This window comes from Mustela nivalis (genome assembly GCF_964662115.1).
Source record: "Mustela nivalis genome assembly, chromosome: X".
Taxonomy (NCBI): Eukaryota; Metazoa; Chordata; class Mammalia; order Carnivora; family Mustelidae; genus Mustela; species Mustela nivalis.
In genome coordinates this window covers 66,377,660-66,404,696 of record NC_139040.1, presented here as the reverse complement: position 1 = coordinate 66,404,696, position 27,037 = coordinate 66,377,660, and the positions used below count along the sequence as shown (strand labels likewise).

Below are 27,037 nucleotides of genomic sequence, written 5' to 3'. Positions count from 1 at the left end.
CATGTAGACACACAGGGAGTCAGTCATGGAATAAGGGAGGAGCAGGATGTTTGGGCTAGCAATCACTGGGTGCAAGAAGGGGAGACTAAGAATTACATTCTTTCATAGATTTTCCCTTTTGCCCTGTCCGGGGGGTTGTGGGATCCTGCTCCTACTGGGTCATTGCATTCAACACCCTGAGACCAGGAATGCTGCTGACATTTCAGCTGCTTCCACACTCACTCCTTAGGGCTTATAATATGTTTTCTAAGAATAAATCAACAAAGGTTATCATTCAAAATGGGAGAGATAGTTTCCCAGACATTATAAAAAAAAAAAAAAACCTAAAGGAGTTCATGAACACTAAACCAGTCCTACAAAAAATATGAAAGGGGACTCTTTGAGTGTGAAAGAAAGACCCAAAGTGACACAGACTAGAAAGGAACAGAGAAAATCTCCAGAAACAACAAGAAAACAAGTAATAAAATGGCATTAAATACTTTCTGCATCGAGACACCTGCGTGGCTCAGTGAGTTGAGCCTCTGCCTTCAGGTCAGGTTATGATCTCAGGGTCCCTGGAATCGAGCCCCACATCGGTCTCTTTGCTCAGCAAGGAGCCTGCTTCCCCCCACCCCTTGCCTGCCTCTCTGCCAGCTTGTGATCTCTCTCTCTCTGTGTCAAATAAATAAATAAAATCTTTTTTAAAAATGCTTTCTGCATCTTTTGAGAAGATCGTGTGGTTCTCATCCTTTCTTTTATTAATGTAGTGTATCACACTGATTGATTTGTGAATATTGAACAAGGCCTCCAGCCCAGGAATAAATCCCACTTGATTGTGGTGAATAATTCTTTTAATGTGCCATTGCATTTGATATGCCAGTGTCTTGTTGAGAATTTTTGTATCCATGTTCATCAGGAATATTAGCTTTTAACTCTCCATTTTAGTGGGGTCTTTGTCCGGTTTTGAAAATAAGGGCATGGTGGCCCCATAGAATGAGTTGGGAAGAGATATATTTGTTAGATTACTCCTTTCTGCCCATGGACTCTGCTGAGTAAGCATCATTAAAATCTCCCCTCCCACCACTGTCATGCCTAAGTCAGAGTCTCCCAAAGAGCCTGAACAGCTGCAGAAGCTCTTTATCAGAGGTTTGAGCTTTGAAACAACCGATGAGAGTCTGAGGAGCCATTTTGAGCAATGGGGAACACTTACGGACTGTGTGGTAATGAGAGATCCAACCACCAAGCACTCCAGAGACTTTGGGTTTGCCATGTACACCCCTTTGGAGGAGGTGGATGCAGCCATGAATGCAATGCAACACAAGGTAGATGGAAGAGTTGTGGAACCAGAGAGGGCTGTCTCAAGAGAAGATTTTAAAGACTTGGTGCCCACTTAACTGTGAACAAGATTTTTGTTGGTGGCATTAAAGAAGACACTGGAGAACATCATCTCTAAGAAATTATTATTATTTTTTTAATTTTTAATTTTTAATTTTTTTATTTTTTTTATAAACATATATTTTTATCCCCAGGGGTACAGGTCTGTGAATCACCAGGTTTACACACTTCACAGCACTCACCAAAGCACATATCCTCCCCAATGTCCATAATCCCACCCCCTTCTCCCAAACCCCCTCCCCCCAGCAACCCTCAGTTTGTTTTGTGAGATTAAGAGTCACTTATGGTTTGTCTCCCTCCCAATCCCATCTTGTTTCATTTATTCTTCTCGTACCCACTTAAGCCCCCATGTTGCATCACAACTTCGTCATATCAGGGAGATCATATGATAGTTGTCTTTCTCTGCTTGACTTATTTCGCTAAGCATGATACGCTCTAGTTCCATCCATGTTGTCGCAAATGGCAAGATTTTATTTCTTTTGATGGCTGCATAGTATTCCATTGTGTATATATACCACATCTTCTTGATCCATTCATCTGTTGATGGACATCTAGGTTCTTTCCATAGTTTGGCTATTGTGGACATAATGCAATTCCTATCATAGTACCATCCATCTTTTTCAAAGAAATGAAACAAATAATTCTAAAATTTATGTGGAACCAGAAAAGACCTCGAATAGCCAAAGGGATATTGAAAAAGAAAGCCAACGTTGGTGGCATCACAATTCCGGACTTCAAGCTCTATTACAAAGCTGTCATCATCAAGACAGCATGGTACTGGCACAAAAACAGACACATAGATCAATGGAACAGAATAGAGAGCCCAGAAATAGACCCTCAACTCCATGGTCAACTAATCTTCGACAAAGCAGGAAAGAATGTCCAATGGAAAAAAGACAGCCTCTTCAATAAATGGTGCTGGGAAAATTGGACAGCCACATGCAGAAAAATGAAATTGGACCATTTCCTTACACCACATACAAAAATAGACTCAAAATGGATGAAGGACCTCAATGTGCGAAAGGAATCCATCAAAATCCTTGAGGAGAACACAGGCAGCAACCTCTTCGACCTCAGCCGCAGCAACATCTTCCTAGGAACAACGCCAAAGGCAAGGGAAGCAAGGGCAAAAATGAACTATTGGGATTTCATCAAGATCAAAAGCTTTTGCACAGCAAAGGAAACAGTTAACAAAATCAAAAGACAACTGACAGAATGGGAGAAGATATTTGCAAACGACATATCAGATAAAGGACTAGTGTCCAAAATCTATAAAGAACTTAGCAAACTCAACACCCAAAGAACAAATAATCCAATCTAAAAAATTATTTTGAACAGTATGGGAAAACTGAAGTGATTGAGATCATGAATGACTGAGGCAGTGGCAAAAACAGAGGTTTTGCTTTTGTAACATTTAATGACAACATTGTAGACAACTGTAGACAACATTGTCATTCAAAAATACCATACTGTGAATGGCCACAACTATGAAGTAAAGACAGCCTTATCTAAGCAAGAAATGGCTAGTGCTTTATGCAGCCAAAGAGGCCAAAGTGGTATTGGAAAGTTTGCTGGTGGTTGTGGAGGTGGTTTTGGTGGGAATGGCAACTTTGGTCATGGAGGGAAGTTCAGTGGGTAAGGTGGTGTTGGTGGCAGTCAAGGCGGTGGCAGATATGGTGACAGTGGAGATGGCTATAATGGGTTTAGTAATGGTGGAAGCTACTTTGGAGGTGGTGGAAGCTATAATTATTTTGGCAATTACAACAATCAATCCTCAAATTTTAGATCCATGAAAGGAGGAAATTTTGGAGGCAGAAGCCCTGGCTTCTATGGTGGTGGAGGCCAATACTTTGCCAAACTACAAAACCAAGGCAGTTATGGCAGTTCCAGCAGCAGCAGTGGCTATGTTAGTGGCAGAACACTTTAAATACTGCCGGGAAAACAAAAGCTTAGCAGGAGAAGAGAGCCAGAGAAGTGACAGGGAAGCCACAGGTTACAACAGATTTGTGAACTCAGCCAAGCACAGCGGTGGCAGGGCCTAACTGCTATAGAGAAGACATGTTTTAGACAGTACTCATGTGTATGGGCAAAAAACTCAAGGACTGAATCTGTGACTAATTGTATAACAGGTTATTTGTTTCTGTTCTGTGGGAAGTGTAAAACATTCCAACAAAGGGCTTTAATGTAGTTTTTTTTTTAATTTCTACCCATGCTGTTGATTGCTAAATGTAATAGTCTAATCATGACACTGAATAAATGTGTCTGAAAAAAAAAGAGTAAGTTGGGAAGTGTTCCTTCTTTTGCTACTTTTTTGGAACAGTTTAAGAAGAATAGCTATTAATTCTTCTTTAAATTTCTGGTAGAATTTCCCTGGGAAGTTGTCAGGCCCTGGACTTTGGCTTGTTGGGAGATTGTTGATGACTGACACAATTTCTTTTTTTTTTTTTTAATTGACATATAATGTATTATTTGTTTCAGGGGTACAAGTTTGTGATTCATTAGTCTTACACAATTCACAGCATTCACAATAGCACATACCCTCCCCAGTGTCCATCACCCAGACACCCCACCCCCCACTCAAGCAACCCTAAGTTTGTTTCCTGAGATTATGAGTCTTTTATGGTTTGTCTCCCTCTCTGGTTTCATCTTGTTTCATTTCCCCCTCAATTCCCCTATGATCCTCTGTCTTGTTTCTCAAATTCCTCATATTGATGAGATGATGTCATAATTGTCTTTCTCTGATTGACTTATTTCACTTAGCATAATACCCTCAAGTTCCATCCACATCATTGCAAATGGCAAGATTTCATTTTTTTTTATGGCGTTGTGTGTACCATATCTTTTTTATCCATTCATCTGTTGATGGACATCTAGGCACTTTCCATAGTTTAGCTATTGTGGACTTGCTGTTATTAAGATTGGGGTGCACATGCCCCTTTGGATCACTACAAAATACCCAATAGTGCAATTGCTGGGATGTAGGTATCTCTGTTTTCAACTTTTTGAGGAACCTTCAAACTATTTTCCAAAGTTCCTGCACCAGCTTGCATTCCCCAAAACAGTGTAGAATGGTTCCCCTTTCTCCCCATACTCACCAGCATCTGTCATTTCCTAACTTGTTAATTTTAGCCATTCTGACTGGTGTGAGGTGATATCCCATTGAGGTTTTTTTTTTTCTTCTCTCCCTTTTTTTTTTTAATTAACATGTATTATTTGTTTTAGGGGTACAGGTCTGAGAATCATCAGTCTTACACAATTCATAGTGCTCAACATAGCACATACCCTCCCCCAATGTCCATCACCCAGGCACCCCATTCTTCCCACTCCCCTCCCCTTCAGCAACCCTCTGTTTCTTTCCTAAGATTAAGAGGCTGTTATGGTTTGTCTCCCTCCCCGGTCCCATCTTGTTTCATTTTTCCCTCCCTTCCCCTAAGACCCCCCACACCGCCTTTCAAATTCCTCATATCAGAGAGATCATATGATAATTCTTTTTCTCTGAATGACTTATTTCGCTCAGCATAATGCCCTCTAGTTCCATCCATGTCATTGCAAATGGCAAGATTTCATGGGGGTTTTGATGGCTCTATAGTATTCCATTGTGTATATGCACCACATCTTCTTTACCCACTTATCTGTTGACAGACATCTAGGCTCTTTCCAGAGTTTAGCTATTGTGGACATTACTGCTAAAAACATCTGGGTGCATTTTACCCATTTGGATCACTACACTTGTATCTTTAGGGTAAATACCCTGTAGTGCGATTGCCAGGTCATAGGTTAGATCTGTTTTCAACTTTTTGAGGAACCTCCATAATGTTTTCCACACTGACTGCACCATCTTGCATTCCCACCAACAGTGTAGGAGGGCTCCCTTTTCTCTGCATTCTCACAAACATCTGACCTTTCCTGACTGGTTAATTGTAGACATTCTAACTGTTGTGAGGTGGTATCTCACTTTGATTTGTATTTGTATTTCCCTGATGCCCACTGATGTTGAACACTTCTTCATGTGTCTGTTGGCCATCTGGATGTCTTCTTTGCAGAAGTGTCTGTTCATGTCTTCTACCCATTCCTTGGTTGGATTATTCATCCTTTGGGTGTTGAGTTTGATAAGTTCTTTATAGATATTGGACACTAGCCCTTTATCTGGTATGTCATTTGCAAATATCTTCTCCCATTCTGTCAGTTGCCTTTGGATCTTGTTGACTGTTTTCTTTGCTGTGCAAAATCTTTTGATCTTGATGAGTTCCCAAGAGTTCATTTTTGCCCTTCCTTCCCTTGCCTTTGTTGATGTGTCTAGGAAGAAGTTGCTGTGGCTGAGGTGGAAGAGGTTGCTGCCTGTGTTCTCTTCAAGGATTTTGATGGATTCCTGTTTCACATTGAGGTCTCTGATCAATTTTGAGTCTATTTTGTGTGTGGTGTAAGGAAATGGTCCAGTATCCTTCTTCTACATGTGGCTGTCCAATTTTCTCAACACCATTTGTTGAAGAAACTGTCTTTTTTCCATTGGACATTCTTTCCTGCTTTGTCGAAGATTAGTTGACCATAGAGTTGAGGGTCCATTTCTGAGCTCTCTATTCTGTTCCAATAATCTATGGGTCCGTTTTTGTGCCAGTACCATACTCTCTTGATGATTACAGCTTTGTAATAGAGCTTGAAGACTAGAATTGTGATGTCACCAACATTGGTTTTCTTTTTCAACATTCCTCTGACTATTCGGTGTCTTTTCTGGTTTCATACAAATTTTAGGATTATTTGTTACATTTCTTTGAAAAAAGTTGATGGTATTTTGATAGAGATTGCATTAAATCTGTAGATTGCTCTAGGTAGCATAGACATTTTCACAATATTTGTTCTTCCAATTCATGAGCATGGAATGTTTATCCATTTCTTTGTGTCTTCCTCAATTTCTTTCATGAGTACTTTATAGTTTTCTGAGTACAGATCTTTGTCTCTTTAGTTAGATTTATTCCTAGGTATCTTATGTTTTGGGGTGCAATTATAAATGGGATTGACTTCTTAATTTCTCTTTCTTCTGTCTTGTTTTTGGTGTAGAGAAATGCAACTGATTTCTGTGCATTGCTTTTATATCCTGACACTTTACTGAATTCCTGTACAAGTTCTAGCAGTTTTGGAGTGGAGTCTTTTGGGTTTTCCACATTAAGTATCATATCTGCAAAGAGTGAGAGTGTGACTTCTTCTTTGCTGATTCAGATGCCTTTTATTTCTTTTTATTGTCTGATTGCTGAGGCTAGGACTTCTAGTACTATGCTGATAGGGGTGATAGTGGAAAGTCCTGCCATGTTCCTGACCTCAAGGGAAAAGCTCTCAGTTTTTTCCCATTGAGAATGATATTTGCTGTGGGTTTTTCATAGATGGTTTTGATGATATTGAGGTACATACCCTCTATCCCTACACTTTGAAGAGTTTTGACCAAAAAAGGATGCTGTGTTTTGTTAAATGCTTTTTCAGCATCTATTGAGAGGATCATATGGCTCTTGTTCTTTCTTTTATTAATGTATTGTATCACATTGATTGATTTGTGAATGTTGAACCAAACTTGCAGCCCAGGAATAAATCCCACTTGGTCGTGGTGAATAATCCTTTCAATGTACTATTGGACCCTATTGGCTAGTATTTTGGTGATAATTTTTGCATCTGTGTTCATTAAGGATATTGTTCTGTAATTCTTTTTGGTGGGGACTTTATCTGGTTTTTGGATCAAGGTAATGCTGTACTCATAAAATGACTTTGGAAGTATTCCTTCCATTTCTATTTTTTTGAACAGTTTCAGGAGAATAGGTATTAATTCTTCTTTAAATGTTTGGTAGAATGCCTCTGGGAAGCCGTCTGGCCCTGGGCTCTTGTTTGCTGGGAGATTTTTAAGACTGCTTCAATCTCCTTACTGGTTATGGGTCTGTTCAGGTTTTCTATTTCTTCCTGGTTCAGTTGTGGTAGTTTATATGTCTCTAGGAATGCATCCATTTCTTCCAGATTGTCAAATTTGCTGGCGTATAGTTGCTCATAATATGTTCTTATAATTGTTTGTATTTCTTTGGTGTTGCTTGTGATCTCTCCTCTTTCATTCATGATTTTATTAATTTGGTTTCTTTCTCTTTTCTTTTTGATAAGTCTGGCCAGGGGTTTATCCATCTTATTAATTCTTTCAAAGAACCAGATCTTAGTTTTATTGATTTTTTCAACTGTCCTTTTGTTTCTATTTCATTGATTTCTTCTCTGATATTTATTATTTTTCTTCTCCTGCTGGGTTTGGGCTTTATTTGCTATTCTTTCTCCAGCTCCTTTAGATGTAGGGTTAGGTTGTGTACTTGAGACCTTTCTTGTTTCTTGAGGAAGGCTTGTATTGTTATATACTTTCCTCTCAGGACCACCTTTCTTCCATCCCAAAGATGTTGAACAGTTGTGTTTTAATTTTCATTTGTTTCAATGAATTTTTAAAATTCTTATTTAATTTCCTGGTTGACCCATTCATTCTTTAGTAGGATGCTCTTTAGCCTCCATGTATTTGAGTTCTTTCCAACTTTCTTCTTGTGACTGAGATCAAGTTTCAAAGCATTGTGATTCAAAGATATGCAGGGAATGATCCCAATATTTTGGTACCAGTTGAGACCTTATTTGTGACCCAGGATACAATCTATTCTGGAGAACGTTCCATGTGCACTAGAGAAGAATGTGTATTCTGTTGTTTGGGATGGAATGTTCTGAATATATGTGTGAAGATCATCTGGCCCAGTGTGTCATTTAAAACCTTTATTTCCTTGTTGATCTTTTGCCTATGTGACCTATTTATTTCAGTGAGGGTGTTGTTAAAGTCCCCTCCTATTATCAATGTGTTTCTTTGATTTTGTATTAATTGGCTTATATAATTTGTTGCTCCCATGTTAGGGGCATAGATATTTAAAATCTTTAGGTCTTTTTGTTAGACAGACCATTTAAGTATGATATAGTGCCTTTCCTCATCTCTTTCCTCATCTCTTATTATACTCTTATTTATACTCTTTGGCTTAAAATCTAATTTGTTTGATATAAGGATTGCCACCCCAACTTTCGTTTTTTGTTTCCCCAGCTTTTTTTTTATGTCCATTATTATGATAAGTAGTTTTTCACACCCTCATTTTAAATCTGGAGATGTCTTTGGGTCTAAAATGAGTCTCTTTTAGACAGCATATCATGGGTCTTATTTTTTTTTTAATCCAATCTGATACCCTGTGTCTTTTGATTGGGGCATTTAACCCATTTACATTCAGGGTAAATATTGAAAGATAATAATTTAGTGCCATTGTATTGCCTATAAGATGACTGTTACTGTGTATTGTCTCTATTCTTTTCTGATCTATGTTACTTTTAGGCTCTACTTTGCTAAGAGGACCCCTTTCAATATTTCCTGTAGGACTGGTTTGCAAATTCTTTAATTTTTGTTTGTTCTGAAAATTTTATCTCTCCTATTTTCAATGACAGTCTAGCTGGATATGGTGTTCTTGGATGTATATTTTTCTCATTTAGTGCTCTGAATATATCATGTCCATCCTTTTTTGGCCTGCCTGGTCTCTGTGGATAGGTCTACTGCCAATCTAATGTTTCTACCATTGTAGGTTACAGACCTCTTGTCCTGAGCTGCTTTCAGGATTTTCTCTTTGTCACCGATATTTGTAAGTTTTACATTTATATGATGGGGTGTGGACCTATATTTATTAATTTCAAGGGGGATTCTCTGTGCATCCTGGATTTTGATGCTTATTTCTGTCCCCAAATTAGGGAAATTCTCTGCTATAATTTGTTCCAATATACCTTCTGTCCCTCTCTCTCGTTCTTCTTCTTCTTCTGGAATCCCAAATGTTTTATTGTTTCATCTTATGGTATCACTTATCTCTCAAATTCTCACCTTGTGATCCAGTAGTTGTTTATTATTCTCTTTTTCTCAACTTCATTATTCTCCATCATTTGGTATTCTATATCATTAATTCTCTCTTCTGCCCCATTTATCCTAGTAATCAGAGCCTCCATATTTTATTTCACATCATTAATACTCTTTTATTTAGACTTGTTCTTTGATTTAGACTTAGTTCTTTTGTTTCTCCCGAAAGGGATTCTCTAGTATCTTCTATGTTTTTTCCAAGCTCAGCTAGTATCTTTATAATTGCCATTCTGAACTCTAGTTCTGACATCTTACTAATATTGGTATTGATTATGTTCCTGGGAGTCAGTACTGCCTCTAGCTCTTTTGGGGGGGGTGAGATTTTGTTTTGTCACTTTGTCCAGAGAAGAACAGATGAATAGGGTAAAAACGACCCCAGAAAAATATACACTAAACATATCATAAGAGACCCAAAAGTGGGGGGGGGGGGGGAAGATAGGACAAAAAGAAAAAAAAAATAGTATGATCAGGTTGCTGATTAGAACAGAAGCACACTAGATTTTGCGTGCAGTTTGGTCTTTTAGAAGAAATTGCCTCCCAAAATTTTAAAGAAAGAAAAACTTGTGTGTGTGTGTGTATAAATATATATATATATATATATATATATATATATATATATATGTAATTATGATGAAAGGATGGAATAAAACTGTAAAGGTGAACATTTAAAAATATTTTTAAAAAGGAATTGATAAGATAGGAAGTTGGTTGAGAAAAGAAGGAAAATATTTTAAAAAGAAAAAAAAGGAGAGAATGTGATCAGGCTGGAATCTAGAACAAAGTCATACCCTAGATTTAAGGTGTATTTTGGTCTGTTAAGAGGAAACTGTATCCCAAATTTTTAAAGAGAGAAAAACTTATGTATATACAAAAAATAAGGTTAAATATAATGAAGGGATAGAATATGACTGTAAAAATGAAACTTAAAAGAATTTTTGAAAAGGAATTGACAGAAGAAGATGTTGGCTGAAAAAAGAAAGAAGAAAAATTCAAAAATATGGAAAAAGAAAAAAATAAAGTTTTAAAAAGTAACTTGAAAAACTAAAGAATCGTGGGGGAAAAGCCGTGAATTCTATGTGCTCTATTCCCCTGGTGCTGGAGTTTTGCAGTTCTCATTGATTGGTAAAGTTGGTTTTGGTTGGATGTTCTTGCTGATCATCTGCGGCAGGGGCCTGTTGCAGTGATTCTCAAATGTTTTTGCCTGAGGTGTAATTATAATGCCCGTGCCAGGGGCCAGGCTAATAATCTACTCGGGTTGGTTCTCGGTAGCTTTTGTTCCCTGAAAGCTTTCTGTACAGCTTGGGAGGATGGGAATGAAAATGGCAGCTTCCCAATCTCTAGCCCCAGAGGAGCCACGAACTCAGGACCCCACTCTTCAGTGAGACCTCAGAGAAAAGCGGTAAATCGTTCCTCTCTCCCTGGTCTCCAGCCTCACTCCATGCTCACCTAGCCTGTGACTGAGCATTTCTATCTCTGTCACATGAGCCAGTTTGGCATTTCCAAACCCAGCAGATCCCTGTAGTGTGCTCCTGTGCTTCTCCTCCCAGGGGAAGAAGGGGATCTCCCCAGGTCTGCCACTTGCTGGGCCACTGCCCAAGAAGTAATGGCTCAACTGTGCCATGGATCATGGTTTATGACAACTCCAAGCTGAGACCCCATTCCTCAGCTCCATCTTTGCAGTAGAACAAACTTTTTAAAGTTCTAATTTTGTGCTCTGCCACTCTATCACTTGCCAGTAGCCAGCTGACAGAGGCTCCCACCCCCCATGGTCTATCTTCCCAAATATCTCCTTGGATTCACTTCTCTGCATGTCCTGCCTTCCAGAAAGTGTTTGCTTTTCTGTTCATAGAATTGCTATTCTTTTCTTCAATCTGTTTTTGAGTTTGTAGGTGTTCAGAATGGTTTGATAACTATTTACTGGCTGAATTCCTGGGACCAGATGAAATTTAGGTCTCCTACTCCTCTGCCTTCTGGCTGATTTCCTTACTGATACAATTTCTTTGCTGGTTATTTGTCTATTCAAATTTTCTATTTCTTCTGTTTCAGATTTGGCAGTTTGTATGTTTCTAGGAATTTATCCATTTCTTCCAGGTTGCCCAGATTGTTGACATATAATTTTTCATAATATTATTTTATCAAAATAATCACTCATATTTCAAATAATCCAATTTAGAAATGGGCAGAAGACATAAATGGGCATTTCTCCAAAGACATACAGATGGCCTGTAGACACATGAAAAGATGCTCAACATCACTTATCATCAGGGAAATGCAAATCAAAACCACAAATGGGTATCATCACACACCTGTCAGAATGGCTATAATCAAAAACACAAGAAACAAGTGTTGGTTGAGGATGTGGAGAAAAAAGAACCTTCATGCACTGTTGGTGGGAATGCAAACTGATACAGTCTCTGTGGAAGACAGTGTGGAGGTGCATCTAAAAATTAAAATGAGAGAGCCTGGGTGACTCAATTAGTTAAGTGTCTACCTTTGACTCAGGTCATGATCCCAGGGTCCTGGGATTGAGTCCCTCATTGGGCCCCTTGCTTAGAAGGGAGCCTGCTTCTCCCTCTGCCTGCTGCTAGCCCCTCCTTATTGTCCTTCTCTCCCTCTCTCTCTCTCTGACAAATAAATAAATAAAATATTTTAAAAATAAAAATAAATAACAATTAAAATGAGAACTACCATGTGGTCCAATAATCTCACTACTGGATATTTACCCAAAGAGTACAAGAACAGTAATTTGAAAGGATACATGCACCTCTATGTTTATTGAAGAATCTTATACAATAGCCAATTCATGGAAATAGCCCAAATATCCACTGATATATGAATAGATAAAGATGTGGTGTACCTATATACGATGGAATATTTTTGAGCCATAAAAAAGGATGAAACCTTGCTATTTTCAACAACATGGGTGGAGCTAGAAAGTATAATGCTAAGCAAATAGATCAGTCAGATAACAACAAATACTGTATGATTTCACTCATATGTGGAATTTAAGAAACAAAACAAAGGGGAAAAAAAAGAGGCAAACCAAACAACTATAGAAAACAAACATGGTTACCAGAGGGGAAGTGGGTTGGGGATTGGTGAATTAGATGAAAGGAATTAAGAGTGCTCTTACCTTGTTGAGTACTGAGTAATATATGGAATTGTTGAATCATTATATTGTACCCCTAAAACTAATATAACACTGTATGTTAACTATACTGGAATTAAAATTTTAACTGTTTACAAAAAAAAAAAGAAGAAGAGTTACAAAAGGCCTTAAAGCCTATGAAATAATGCTGGCCATTATTAGTTATTCATTAGGAAAATGAAAATCAAATGAAAAAAAATGACATATTTCATACCCACTAGGATGACTATAATTAAAAGAATATATAATAACAAATGTGGGTGAGTTGTAAAGAAATTGAAACTGTTTTATCCTGCTGCTTGGAATACAAAATGCACAGACACTGAGGAAAGTAGTTCAGCAATTTTTCAAAAAGATGGGCATTATGGAGGACATGTGATGTGACGAGTATTGGATGTTATATAAAATTGATGTATCACTAAAGACTGAAACTAATGATGTTGGCTAACTGAATTTAAATTAAAAAATATATAAACATAAAATTACCATAATAGACTGAGTAATCCTACTTCTGGGTATATACTGTAGAGAACTGAAAACAAATATGCATACAAAAAGCAGCACATTACTGTTCATAACAGCATTAATAATAGCTAAAAAGTAGATACAAACTTATGTCTATACATTAAATACAGAAGGTGGTATATCAATGAAGAGGAATAGAATATTTGGCAATATAAGAAATGAAGTACCGCAACATGAATGAACCTTAAAACATTATGCTAAATGAAAGAAAACAGTTACAAAAGACAGAATATATCCATCACCCATTTAAACCATCCCCCCACCCACTTCCCCCCTCCAGTAACCATCGGTTTGTTCCTTACAATTAAGAGTGTGTTTCCTGGTTTGCGTCTCTTTTCCCTCACTATGTTCCTTCATTTTGTACTTAAATTCCACATATGGGTGAAATCATATGGTATTTATATTTGTCTGACTTATTTCACTTACAATAATACTCTGTAGCTCTATCCACGTCATTATAAATAGCAAGATTTCATTCTTCTTATGGCTGAGTAATATTCTATTGTGTGTATAATCCTTATCTTTAATATCTTCTATATCTTAAATACATATAAATATATTACATCTTCTTTATCCACTCATCAGTCAATGGACATTTGGGCTCTTTCCATAATTTGGCTATTGTTGATAATGCTGTTATAAACATGAAGGATGCATGTATCCTTTTAAATTAGTATTTTTCTACTCTTTGGGTAAATATCTAGTAGGGCGATTGCTGGATCATAGGGAAGGTCTATTTTTAACTTTTTCACGAACCTCCATACTATTTTCCAGAGTGGTTGCACCAATTTGCATTCCTATCAACAATTCAAGAGTGTTCCTTTTCCTTCATATACTTGCCAACACCTGTTATTTTCTGTGTTGTTAATTTTAGTCATTGTGACTGGACAGACACATTGATCAATGGAGCAAGGTAGAAAGTCCAAAAAGGGCCCACAACTATATGGTCAATTAGTCTTCAACAAAATAGGAAGGACTATCCAATGGTAAAAAGACAGTCTCTCCAACAAATGACTTTGGGGGAAAACTGGAAAGCAACATGCAAAAGAATGAAACAGGACCAGTTTCTTACACTATACACAAAAGTAAATTCAAAAGGGATAAAAGACCTAATCATTAGACAGGAAACTATCAAAATCTTAGTGGAGAACACAGGCAGTAACCCCTTTGACATAAGCCATAGCAACTTCTTAATTATATATCCTGAAGCAAGGGAAACAAAAATAAAAGCAAAAATAAAGTATTGGGACTTCATGAAAATAAAAAAGATTCTGCACAGTGAAGGAAACAATCAACAAAATACAAAGGCAACCTGTAGAATGGAAGAAGATATTTATAAGTGATATATCTGAAAAAAGGTTAGTATCCAAAATATATAAAGAACTTACAAAACTCAACACCCCCAAAATTATCCAGTAGACATTTTTCCACACACACAAATGGCCAAAAGACACATGAAAAAGTGCTCAACATCACTTGGCATCAGGGAAATACAAATCAAAACCACAGTGAGATACCACATCACACCAGTCAGAATGGGTTAAATTAACCAGTCAGGAAATGACAGGTGTTGGTGAGGATGCAGAGAAAGGGGAACCTTCCTACACTGTTGGTGGGAATGCAAGCTGGTGCAGCCAGTGTGGAAAACAGTATGGAGGTTCCTTAAAAAAATTGAAAATAGACCTACCCTATGATCCAGCAATTGCACTACTGGGTATTTACCCTAAAGATATAAATGTAGTGATCCGAAGGGGCATACACACCCCAGTGTTTATAGCAGCAATGTCCACAACAGCCAAACTATGGAATGAGCCTAGATGTCCGGCAACAGATGAGTGGATAAAGAATATGTGAAAAAATATATATATATGAATGGATAAAGATGTGAAAAAATATATATATGGAATATTATGCAGCCATCAAAAATGAAATCTTGTTATTTGCAATGACGTGGATGGAACTGGAGGGTATTATGTGAAGTGAAATTAGTCAATCAGAGAAAGACAATTATCATATGATCTCTCTGATATGAGGAATTTGAGAATTAGGGTGGGGGGTTGTGGGGAGAAGGGAGGAAAAATTAAACAAGATGGGACCAGGGAGGGACATAAGCCATCAGAGACTTTTAATCTCAGAAAACAAAGTGAGGGTTGCTGGAGGGAGGGGTTGGGTGGGATAGGGTGGCTAGGTGATGGACACTGGGGAGGGTATGTGCTATGGTGAGTGCTGTGAATTGTGTAAGACTGATTCACAGAACTGTACCCCTGAAACAAATAATACATTATATGTTAATAAAAAAAAAAGATGCTCAACACCACTCATCAGAGAAATACAAAATCAGAACTACAATAAATAAGTTGTTTTTAAGAAGATTTTTTTGGTGCTGACAAGCAGAGTTAGATTTGTAGCTCATTAATTTGTCAGGCAGAGTGGTCACTAGGCAAAAGTTCATTTTTATCAGCCTTTTCAAACAAGATTTTCTCATTCTTGCTAACTTCTTGGAATGCTGAAGTTTGACCCAGTTCAAAGGTTTAAAAAACAGGATATGCAAGGCAGTTGCTACAGCTTTATTTTTTAAATGGCTCTACCTATGTCATTTTTCATATTTCCCTCTGGCTCAAGATCTTTCTCCAAAAGCATCACTGATCAACCATTTGAATTGGGTTTTCTCATGTTTTCAGGGGTTCTTTTTATTAATTTATTTATTTTCAGCATAACAGTATTCATTATTTTTTCACCACACCCAGTGCTCCATGCAATCTGTGCCCTCTATAATACCCACCACCTGGTACCCCAATCTCCCACCCCCCCCCACTTCAAACCCCTCAGATAGTTTTTCAGAATCCATAGTGCCTCATGATTTACCTCCCCTTTCAATTTACCCCACTCCCTTCTCCTCTCTAACTCCCCATGTTAGAGCCATGCTTTTTGTGATGCTCCACAAATAAGTGAAACCATATGATAATTGACTCTCTCTGCTTAACTTATTTCACTCAGCATAATCTCTTTGAGTCCTGTCCATGTTGCTACAAAAGTTGGGTATTCGTCCTTTCTGATGGAGGCATAATACTCCATAGTGTATATGGACCACATCTTCCTTATCCATTTATCCATTGAAGGGCATCTTGGTTCTTTCCACAGTTTGAGGTACAGATGGCCCTTCTTTTCACGACATCTGTATCTTTGGGGTAAATACCCAGGAGTGCAATGGCAGGGTCATAGGAAGTTCTATTTTTAATTTCTTGAGGAATCTCCGCACTGTTCTCCAAAGAGGCTGCACCAACTTGCATTCCCACCAACAGTGGAAGAGGGTTCCCCTTTCTCCACATCCCCTCCAACACATGTTGTTTCCTGTCTTGCTAATTTTGGCCATTCTAACTGTTGTAAGGTGATATCTCAATGTGGTTTTAATTTGAATCTCCCTGAGGGCTAGTGATGATGAACATTTTTTCATGTGTCTGATAGCCATTTGTATGCCTTGATTGGAGAAGTGTCTGTTCATATCTTCTGCCCATTTTTTGATATGTTTGCCTGTTTCATGTGTGTTGAGTTTGAGGAGTTCATTATAGATCCTGGATATCAACCTTTTGTCTGTACTGTCATTTGCAAATATCTTCTCCCATTCTGTGGGTTGCCTCTTTGTTTTTTTGACTGTTGCCTTTGCTGTGCCGAAGCTTTTGATTTTGATGAAGTCCCAAAAGTTTATTTTCACTTTCAGTTTTTAATCCCTTATTGCTAGAGAAACTCATTAATCCCTCATTGTCAGGAAGGCTCATTCAGGTGTGTTTGTCTTGTCCCATGTTGGCAGGAAAGCAGCTTCCTTGGGACACTTTAAGGCACATTTGAGCATCAATAGCATCAAAAATTAAAGGAGGCTTGTCATCAGGTCTTATGAAATGAACAAAGGCTGGTAACATTCCTTCAATTGGCCAAATAATTATTAGAAACCAATTCAAAACATTGGGTTACCATTATTTGTGTAGAATTTTTTATAGAACCATGAAAAATAATAGAGTCTGTAATAGTAATTTCTAGAATCGCAAGCAAGACACTAATTCCAAATCATAGAATGTTCTAAATCATGAAGCTATACCTAAGGCTAGCCAGGTAAACAAGTCAAAAGACCAAGAACTTAACAGGCTACTTTTCTAGAGAGCTGTGGTATTTACTCTACCATATCAGATTCTAATAGATCCTGATTTGAACTATCATAGAAAAAGAATTTATAAAAGTAATTATATTTTTTCTATATAATAAAAAATTCTGATCATCATTTTAGATATCCATAAAGCCAGGGTACCTGGTGCCAGTGATTGAAATTATAAACTTATGTTGCAAAACTTTCAAAAGAAGGTGCAAGGTCAGAAGAAGGAATATAGTCAATGGTATTGTAATAGCATTGCACGGTGACACATGGTAACTACAATTATGGTGAACATAACATAACATATATTTTTTGAATCATTATGTGGTATACCCGAAACTAATGTAACACCATGTGTCAAACTATATGCAAATTTTAAAAAGAAAGTATAAAGTGATCATTACAGGTAAGTCAAACCACAGATTGTAGCTCTGGGAATATTAGAAGGTCCTGCAGTGCGACTAGATCTAACAGATCAGAGAGGACCCTGGAAGCTAACATACATCACCTCAAGGGACATAAGATCAGTATCTATAAAAGGTTGACCATGAAGCAAGATGGAGTTCTTCTGCAAGTGCATAATATTGCTAGTGCTCCAAATACATCATGACACATAGCATAAAAATTGGATGACAGTGTACTTGATGCCATCAAACCTACCCAAATTTTAGGTTGATAAGATACAACATAGAAATTAGTGTTGTGGACAAGGTAAAATGGAAGAGGTTGGGGGAATGGGAAGAATATAGAAGAATACAGAATATAGAGCTGTGATATTTTGGGCTAGCGTATTTATCTGGTGAGAACTATAAATATGATTAATTCAGTGAGAAGTAGTGCAATGTCACCCAAAATATCCCCCAGTTTGGAATAATTCCAAATGTGACAAGTGAGATTCACATAATGGTCAACTGCCTTCTTGAAAATACCATTCTCTTAGCTCCTGTCACAGTATACTCTACTGATTCTCCTGCCAAATTATCGGCTATGCCTTTCCAGTCTCCTTTTGGTCTCCACCTCTAAAGGAAACACCAAATACTTTGTGTCTTATGGATTATTCATTCTATACCCTCTTTCTAGTGCTTATTTCATTTATATGTAATGTAATTTTTATATGATTTAGTTAGGCCCACAATTTTGCTATTTGTTCTATTTGTCCAATCTGTTTTTCTGACTCTTCGCTTCTCACCTTTTCTTCTTTCAGGTTGTGTATATCTTTTTGCTTTTTTATTTTGAAATTGCAAAAAATAGTACAGAGAGGACACATGATCCCTTCACCAAGTTTCCAATTGTTATATTTTACATGAATATAATATATATATATCTAAACTAGAAAATTATTATTGATAGAGTATGTGTATAGTTCTATGCTCTTTTGTAACATGTGTAGATTTATGTGCCCACTATCACAATCAATATATAGAAATATTCCATCAACACAAAGATCTTTTTTGTGACCCAGCAATCACACTACTAGATATTTACCCTAAAGATACAAATGTAGAGACCCGAAGTGGCATGTGCACCCCAATGTTTATAGCAGCAATGTCCACAATAACCAAATTATGGAAATAACCTAAATGTCCATCAACAGATGAATGGATAAAGAAGATGTGATACACACACACACACACACACACACACACACACAAACACAGAGGAATACTATGCATCCATAAAAAATGAAATCTTCCCATTTGTAACAATGTGGAAGGAACTAGACAGTTTTTATTATTATTATTATTATTATTATTATTATTATTATTTTAAAGATTTTATTTATTTACTTGACAGAGAGAGATCACAAGTAGGCAGAGAGGCAGGCAGAGAGAGAAAGGGGGAAGCAGGCTCTCCACGGAGCAGAGAGCCAGACACGGGGCTCGATCCCAGGACCCCGGGATCATGACCTGAGCCGAAGGCAGAGGCTTTAACCCACTGAGCCACCCAGGCGCCCCTGGAACTAGACAGTTTTACGCTAAGCAAAATAAGTCAATCAGAGACATACAATTATCATATGATCTCTCTGATATGAAGAATTTGAGAAGTAGGGCAGAGGGTCATGGGGGGAAGGGAGGGAAAAATGAAACAAGATGGGACTGGGGAGGGAGACAAACCATAAGAGACTCTTAATCTCAGGAAACAAACTGAGGGCTTCTGGAGGGGAGGGGGGTTGGAGAGATGGGGTGGCTGGGTTATGGACATCAGGGAGGGTATGTGCTATGGCAAGTGCTGTAAATTGTGTAAAACTGATGATTCACAGACCTATACCCCTGAAAAAATAATACATTATAAGTTAATAATGGTAAAAATGAATGAATGAATGAATAAACAAACAAATAAATAGTTCTTCTTTGTATTACCCTTTTAAAGTCACAGGGACTGCTCACCCCTACCATACTCCTAGACCTTGGTAGCCACTAACTGGTTCTCCATCTTTGTAATTTTATCATTTCAAAAACTTTTTGAAATTGACTGTTTATAGGAATGCACTTGTAGTCCATTCAAGTTCGTAACCTTTTTTTTTAAGATTTTATTCATTTATTAACAGAGAGAGACAACAAAAGAGGGAACACAAGCAGAGTGGGAGAGGGAGAAGCAGACCTCCCGCTGAGCAGGGAGCCTGATGCGGGGCTTGATCCCAGGACCCTGGGATCATGACATAAGCTGAAGGCAGATGCTTAACCAACTGAGCCATGCAGATGCCCCAGTTTGTTGTTTTTTATCACCGAGCTGTAGTCCATGGAATGGATGTACCATTGATTTATTGACCATTCGCCTATTGAAAGGATATCTGGGTTGCTATCAATTTGGGGATAATATGAATAAATTTGCTATAAGCATTTTGGTATGTATTTTATGTGAATACAAATTTTCATCTCTTAAATAAATGCTCAGGAGTGTCATTGCTGGGCCATATAGTGAGTATATGTTTAACTTTTTAATAAAATACTGACCTTTTTCCCAGAATGATTATACAATTTTATTTTCAGACTAGCAGTGTAGGATCTGCATCCTCAATAGCATTTGGTATTTTCATGCCAAAATTCAGTATTATCATTGTCAAATTTATCCATTCAGATAGGTGTATAATGATATCTTATTGTGATTTTAATTTGCAATTCTCAGTGGCTAATGATGTGTAGCTTATATGTTTTTCATATATTTATATGCCATCTATAAATCTACTTTGGCGAAATGTCTGCTTATGTCTTTTGCCCACATTCTGAGTAAATTGTTTGCTCTTTAACAGTTGAGACTTGAGAATTTCAAGTCTGTTCTTGCAAGATCACATATGTACATGTGAGCTTTTTCTTCGATACATAGTAGCTTGCGTTTCATCCTCTTAACAATTAACAGCATTTCTTCGCAAAGAAAAGGTTTTTGATGAAGTTCAATTCATTTATTTTTTCTTTTTTTTTTTTTTTTGAAGAATCATGTTATGACTAAGAATACTTCACCAAGCCTTAGGTCCCACAGATTAATTCCTGCTTCTTTCTGAAAATATATAATTTTATGCTTAAATCTCTGATCCATTCCCAGTTAATTTCTGAATAAAACATTAGGCTTAGGTATAAATTCTTTTTTGCTTATGGATATTTAATTGCTCCAGCACTATTTTGTGGGAGAGAATATACATCCTCATTGAATTACTTTTGTACTTTCATTAAAAATAAAAATAAAAAAGCCAGTTGTGGGGAGGACAAGATGGCGGGGAAGTAGGAGGAGGCACCTTTTCAACCTGTACCCTAAAGTGAGCTGATTACCTACCAAAGAACTCCATTCACCTATGAAATCAGCCTAAGATCAGAATTATACACGTCTAGATCTCTACAGGGGCAGAAGACGCCAGTGGGCAGGTAAAGCGGAGTGGGAATGGCGACTGATATTGGAAGATAAACAAAAGGGGGAGGGAGCCACCAGAGGCGACCTGTTGGAAAGTAATACCCCAATATGATTGAGAGTGCCCTGCGTCTGGGGACCAGCATTAACTTGGCGACTGGTTGAAAGCACTCCAAAAGAGCAAAGGATCGCGGTGGGGGAAAGTGTAGGAATCTGGGCGGCTAGGGACAGGGGCTTAAGCCCCCAGTCCCAGGACAGCCTCCCCTGGCACTGAGCCAGAGAGAGTGCGGCAGAGAAACCAGGTCTTGGTCCCTAAGCCGCCAGCGCTCCCGAGAATGCGTGGGTTCTGGCTCCTGTGAGGGGATGGGAGCCACGCGGGATGGCAGAACGCGCAAGCCCTGCTATAAAGCCTGAGATACTCACGCCCTTCCCACATACTCCTCTGAGAGAGTTACAAAGGCCCAGCCGGCGCTCTTTGACCCGCGCCATTGTTTAAGAGCCTAAGACATGCGTCCCAATCTCTCTCCTGACAGAGGTACACAAAAGTCCAGCCTGGTGCTTTCGGACCTGCGCCCCGTTCTCAGTGCCTGAGACATGCACGTGCACGAGCCATAGCCGCCCCTGAAAGAGGTGCGTACAAGCCGGGCACTCTAAGACCCAGCAAAACCAGGCATTCCCAGCCCAGGCCAGCGGAAAAATCTCAGTGTGTGATCCCTGCTTGGAACCTCTTTGGCGGTCTGGAGCTCCCAGACTGCTGCTGCTGCTGTGGTTTTTGGTACAAGCAAAAGATCCTGCTTCCCCAGGGACCACCACTCTGAACCTTCTCTGCCAGCAGCAAAGGGGGAACTCATCTGGGCTCTGCAGCCAGACAGGCTTCTCTCTGAGAAGGAGGTCAGGGTGCCGTCTGTTTTCCTCTAAAACTACAAAAACCATCAAAAGTGGTCAAGGTGAGAGGGGAAAAAAAAGTGAACAAACAGAAAAACTGCCAGAGAACAAAAGCCTGAAAAAAAAAAAAGTTTCCTCAGAGCCCACCCCCTTGAGGGGGGCGGGGGGACGTAACTCAGGGAACATCATAGACTGAAAACCCACGTGGCAGGCCCCTCCCCCCAAAAACAAACCAAGAAAGAAAAAAAAGACTGCAAGAGAACCACCACCACTACTTCATAGGACAACTTTTATTTTCAACTCGTTCCCACTATTCTGGTTCATTTTTTTTTATATAGATAATTTTTTAACCTATTTACTATCACAGCAAGCTGTCCAGTACATCGAATTCCATAATAACCTTCTAACCTGAACTTTTTGATACATACAGCTGTGTTTTTCTTTTACATTTCTATTTTTTGAATTCCTTTTTTTTAATTTTAGTTTAGTTTAGTCTAGTTTATGCCTTTTCATTTTTATTCTCTAATATTCATATAAACTTCAAAGTAATCCCCTTTCCCAAATCAATACTATCCCTATAGGTAAACCAATTTTTAATCCCGCTTTATCTTAGGAAAGTTGAGTCCTTTAACAAAGATATCAAGATACATCCAGGAAGAATCAAAACAACCTTCCTCACCCACACTGAGAATTTATAACCACTCTCCCATCTTTTTCTTCCACCACTGTTTCTGTGTTTTTGTGTTTGTCCTGATAGTATATAAATCTTATACTTGGGGTTCTTTTTGATGAGGTTCTTCCGTTATTTGCATATATATTTTTTTTCTAGTGTCATATACCTTTATCAGTCTTTTTGCTTGTCTGTTTTTGTTTATATACTTCATAAATCGTACAATGGGGCCCATTTTGGCTGAACCTTCTCTTTCATCTTCCCTTTCTTTCCTGTCTCTCTCTCTCTCTATTCTTTTTTCTTTTTCTTTCCTCTTGTCTCTTGTTTGGGTGGGGAATCCTGATTGCTCAGAAGTGGTCCAGGGTGCACCTTGACTGCACCACGGTCAATATATCCAGCTACATCTGTTCAGTCATCTCTCACCAAAATGACTAGGAGGAGGAATGCCCAACAGAAGAAAAATACAGAGGATGGACCTTCTGGAACAGAGCTAACAGCTATCAACATAGACAATATGTCGGAAAGAGAATTCAGGCTAACAATTATCCAGGCAATAGCTAGGTTGGAGAAAGCCATGGATGACCAAACGGGCTGAACTGAAAGCGACCAGACAAGATGTTCAAAATTTTAGGGCAGAACGTAAAGCTACCAGGGAGGAGGTTCACAATGCTCTCAATGAGTTCCAATCTAATCTAAACTCTCTCAAAGCTAGGGTAACTGAGACAGAAGATAGAATTAGTGATCTGGAGGACAAACAGAGAAAAAGGATCAGGAGGAAACCTGGAACAAAAGGCTTAGAAACCACAAAAACAGAATCAGGGAAATAAATGATGCCATGAAGCGTTCCAACGTCAGAATTATTGGAATTCCTGAAGGGGAGGAGAAAGAAAGAAGTCTAGAAGATATAGTGGAACAAGTTCTTCATGAAAATTTTCCCAATCTCGCGAATGGAAGCAGCATTAATGTTCTAGAGGCCAAAAGATCTCCAACCAAGATTGTACATTCCAAAAAACACCAAGGCACCTGATAGTCAAATTGAGGAATCATAATTGTAGGTATAATCTCTTGAAAGCCGCTAGGACAAAGAGGCTCCTTACTTACAGAGGGAAGCCCATCAGAATAACGTCACACCTGTCCACAGAGACCTGGCAAGCCAAAACGGACTGGCAAGACATATTCAGGGCATTAAATGAGAAGAATTTGCAGCCAAGAATACTTTATCCAGCAAGAAGGACATTCAAAATGGATGGAAAGATAAAGAGTTTCCAAGACCTGCAAGGCTTAAAAGACTATGCAACCACCAAGCTGACACTGCAGGAAATATCAAGGGGGGTTCTATAAAAGAGGAAAAATCCTAAGAATAGCATTGAACAGAAATATAGAGACAATCTACAGAAAGAAAGACTTCAAAGGTAACACGATGTCAATAAAAACGTATCTATCAATAATCACTCTCAATGTGAATGCCCTAAATGCGCCCATAAAATGGCACAGGGTTGCAGATTGGATAAAATGACAGGACCCATCCATATGTTGTCTACAAGAGATCCATTGTGAACCTAAAGATACACCCAGACTGAAAGTGAAGGAATGGAGAAGCATCTTTCATGCCAATGGGCCTCAAAAGAAGGCTGGGGTAGCGATTCTCACATCAGATAAGTTAGATTTTAAACTAAAGACTGTAGTCAGAGATACAGAGGGACACTACATAATTCTCAAAGGGACTATCCACCAAGATGATCTAACAATTGTAAATATCTATGCCCCCAATATGGGAGAAGCCAACTACATAAGAAAATTGTTAAACAAGATAAAGAATCATATTGATATGAATACACTAATAGTAGGAGATCTTAACACGCCTCCCTCAGTAATAGACAGATCATCGAAGCAGAAAATCTATCAAGATTCTTCTTCTACCCACTTAAGCCCCCATGTTGCATCACCACTTCCTCATATCAGGTGAAACAAGATGGAATTGGGAGGGAGACAAACCATAAGTGACTCTTAATCTCACAAAACAAACTTAGGGTTGCTTGGGGGAGGGGGGTTGGGAGAAGGGGGTGGGATTATGGACATTGGGGAGGGTGTGTGCTTTGGTGAGTGCTGTGAAGTGTGTAAACCTGGTGATTCACAGACCTGTACCCCTGGGGATAAAAATATATGTTTATAAAAAATAAAAAATTTAAAAAAAATCAATCAAGAAACAAGAGCATTGAATGACAGACTGGACCAGATGGACCTCATAGATATATACAGAACATTCCACCCTAAAACAACAGAATACTCATTCTTCTCAAGTGTACATGGAACCTTCTCAAGAATAGACCACATACTGGGTCACAAATCAGGACTCAACCGATACCAAAAGACTGAGATTATTCCCTGCATATTCTCAGATCACAATGCTTTGAAACTGGAGCTAAATCACAAGGAAAAGTTCCAAAGGAACTCAAACACCTGGAAGCTAAAGACCACCTTGCTTAAGAATGCTTGGATCAACCAGGAGATCATGGAAGAACTGAAACGATTCATGGAAACCAATGAGAATGAAGACACTTTTGTCCAAAACCTATGAGATACAGCAAAGGCAGTCCTAAGGGGGAAATACAAGCCTCCTTCAAAAAAACTGAAAAATCCAGAACACAGCAGCTGTCTCTACACGTTAAAGAACTGGAAAATCAACAACAAATCAAACCAACTCCACACATAAGGAGGGAAATCATCAAGATTAGAGCTAAGATCAATTAGGTAGAAACCAGAGATACAGTAGAACGTATCAATGAAACTAGAAGCTGGTTTTTTGAAAGAATCAATAAGATCGATAAACCATTGGCCACACTAATCCAAAAGAAAAGAGAGAAAGCCCAAATTCATAAAATTATGAATGAAAAGGGAGAGATCACATCTACACCAAGAAAGTAGAAACAATCATCAGAAGTTATTATCAACAGTTATATGCCAAAAAGCTAAGCAACCTAGATGAAATGGATGCATTCCTGGAAAACTATAAACTCCTAAAATTGAACCAGGAAGAAATTGACAGCTTGAATAGACCGATATCTAGTAATGAGATTGAAGCGGTGATCAAAAACCTCCCAAAAAACAAGAGCCCAGGACCTGATGGATTCCCTGGGGAATTCTACCAAACATTCAAAGAAGAAATAACACCTATTCTCCTGAAGCTGTTTCAAAAAAATTGAAGCAGAAGGAAAACTTCCACGCTCTTTCTATGAAGCCAGCATTACCCTGATCCCCAAACCAGGCAAAGACCCTACCAAAAAGGAGACTTTCAGACCAATATCACTGATGAATATGGATGCTAAGATTCTCAACAAGATCCTAGCCAACAGGATCCAACAGCACATTAAAAAGATTATCCACCATGACCAGGTGGGATTTATCCCTGGGCTACAAGGATGGTTAAACATTCACAAATAAATGTGATAGAACAAATAAATATGAGAAGAGAGAACCACATGGTCCTCTCAATCGATGCAGAAAAAGCATTTGACAAAATCCAGCATCCATTCCTGATTAAAATGCTTCATAGTATAGGAATAGAGGGAACATTCCTGAACTTCATCAAATCTATTTATGAAAGACCCACAGCAAATATCCTCAATGGGAAAAAGCTTGCAGCCTTCCTGTTGTGATCAGGAACACGACAAGGATGCCCACTCTCACCACTCCTGTTCAACATAGTATTATAAGTCCTGGCAACAGCCATCAGACAACAAAGAGAAATAAAAGGTATCCAAATTGGCAATGAAGAAGTCAAACTCTCTCTCTTCGCAGATGACATGATATTTTATATGGAAAACCCAAAAGACTCCACCCCCAAACTACTAGAACTCATACAGCAATTCAGCAACGTACAAAGTCAATGTACAGAATTCTTATACACTAACAATGAAAATACAGAAAGGAAAATTAGAGAATCAATTCCATTTACTATAGCACCAAGAACCATAAGATACCTGGGGATAAACCTAACCAAAGAGGTAAAGGATCTGTATTCGAGGAACTACAGAACACTCATGAAAGAAATTGAAGAAGACACAAAAAGATGGAAGACCATTCCATGCTCTTAGATCGGAAGAATAAACATTGTTAAAATGTCTATACTGCCTAGAGCAATCTATACTTTTAATGCCATTCCTATCAAAATTCCACCAGTATTCTTCAAAGAGCTGGAGCAAATAATCCTAAAATCTGTATGGAATCAGAAGAGACACCGAATTGCTAATGAAATGTTGAAAAAGAAAAATAAAACTGGGGGCATCACTCTACCTGATTTCAAGCTTTACTACAAAGCTGTGATCACCAAGACAGCATGGTACTGGCATAAAAACAGACACATAGACCAGTGGAACAGAGTAGAGAGCCCAGATATGGACCCTCAACTCTATGGGCAAATAATCTTCGACAAAGCAGGGAAAAGTATAGAGTGGAAAAAGGACAGTCTCTTCAATAAATGGTACTGGGAAAACTGGGCAGCTATATGTAGAAGAA

General features: G+C 38.3%; 1 pseudogene across 1 annotated transcript in view; it reads left to right on the top strand.

Moving 5' to 3' along the window:
- Positions 1–1,067: 1,067 nt before the first annotated feature.
- LOC309855903 (centromere protein N-like) overlaps positions 1,068–27,037 on the top strand; it is a 65,872-nt pseudogene continuing 39,902 nt past the window's right edge. The window contains exons 1-3 of the transcript in view: positions 1,068–1,301; positions 2,807–3,009; positions 3,160–3,280. The product of the transcript in view is annotated as a centromere protein N-like (transcript). The remainder of the gene's footprint in view (positions 1,302–2,806; positions 3,010–3,159; positions 3,281–27,037) is intronic.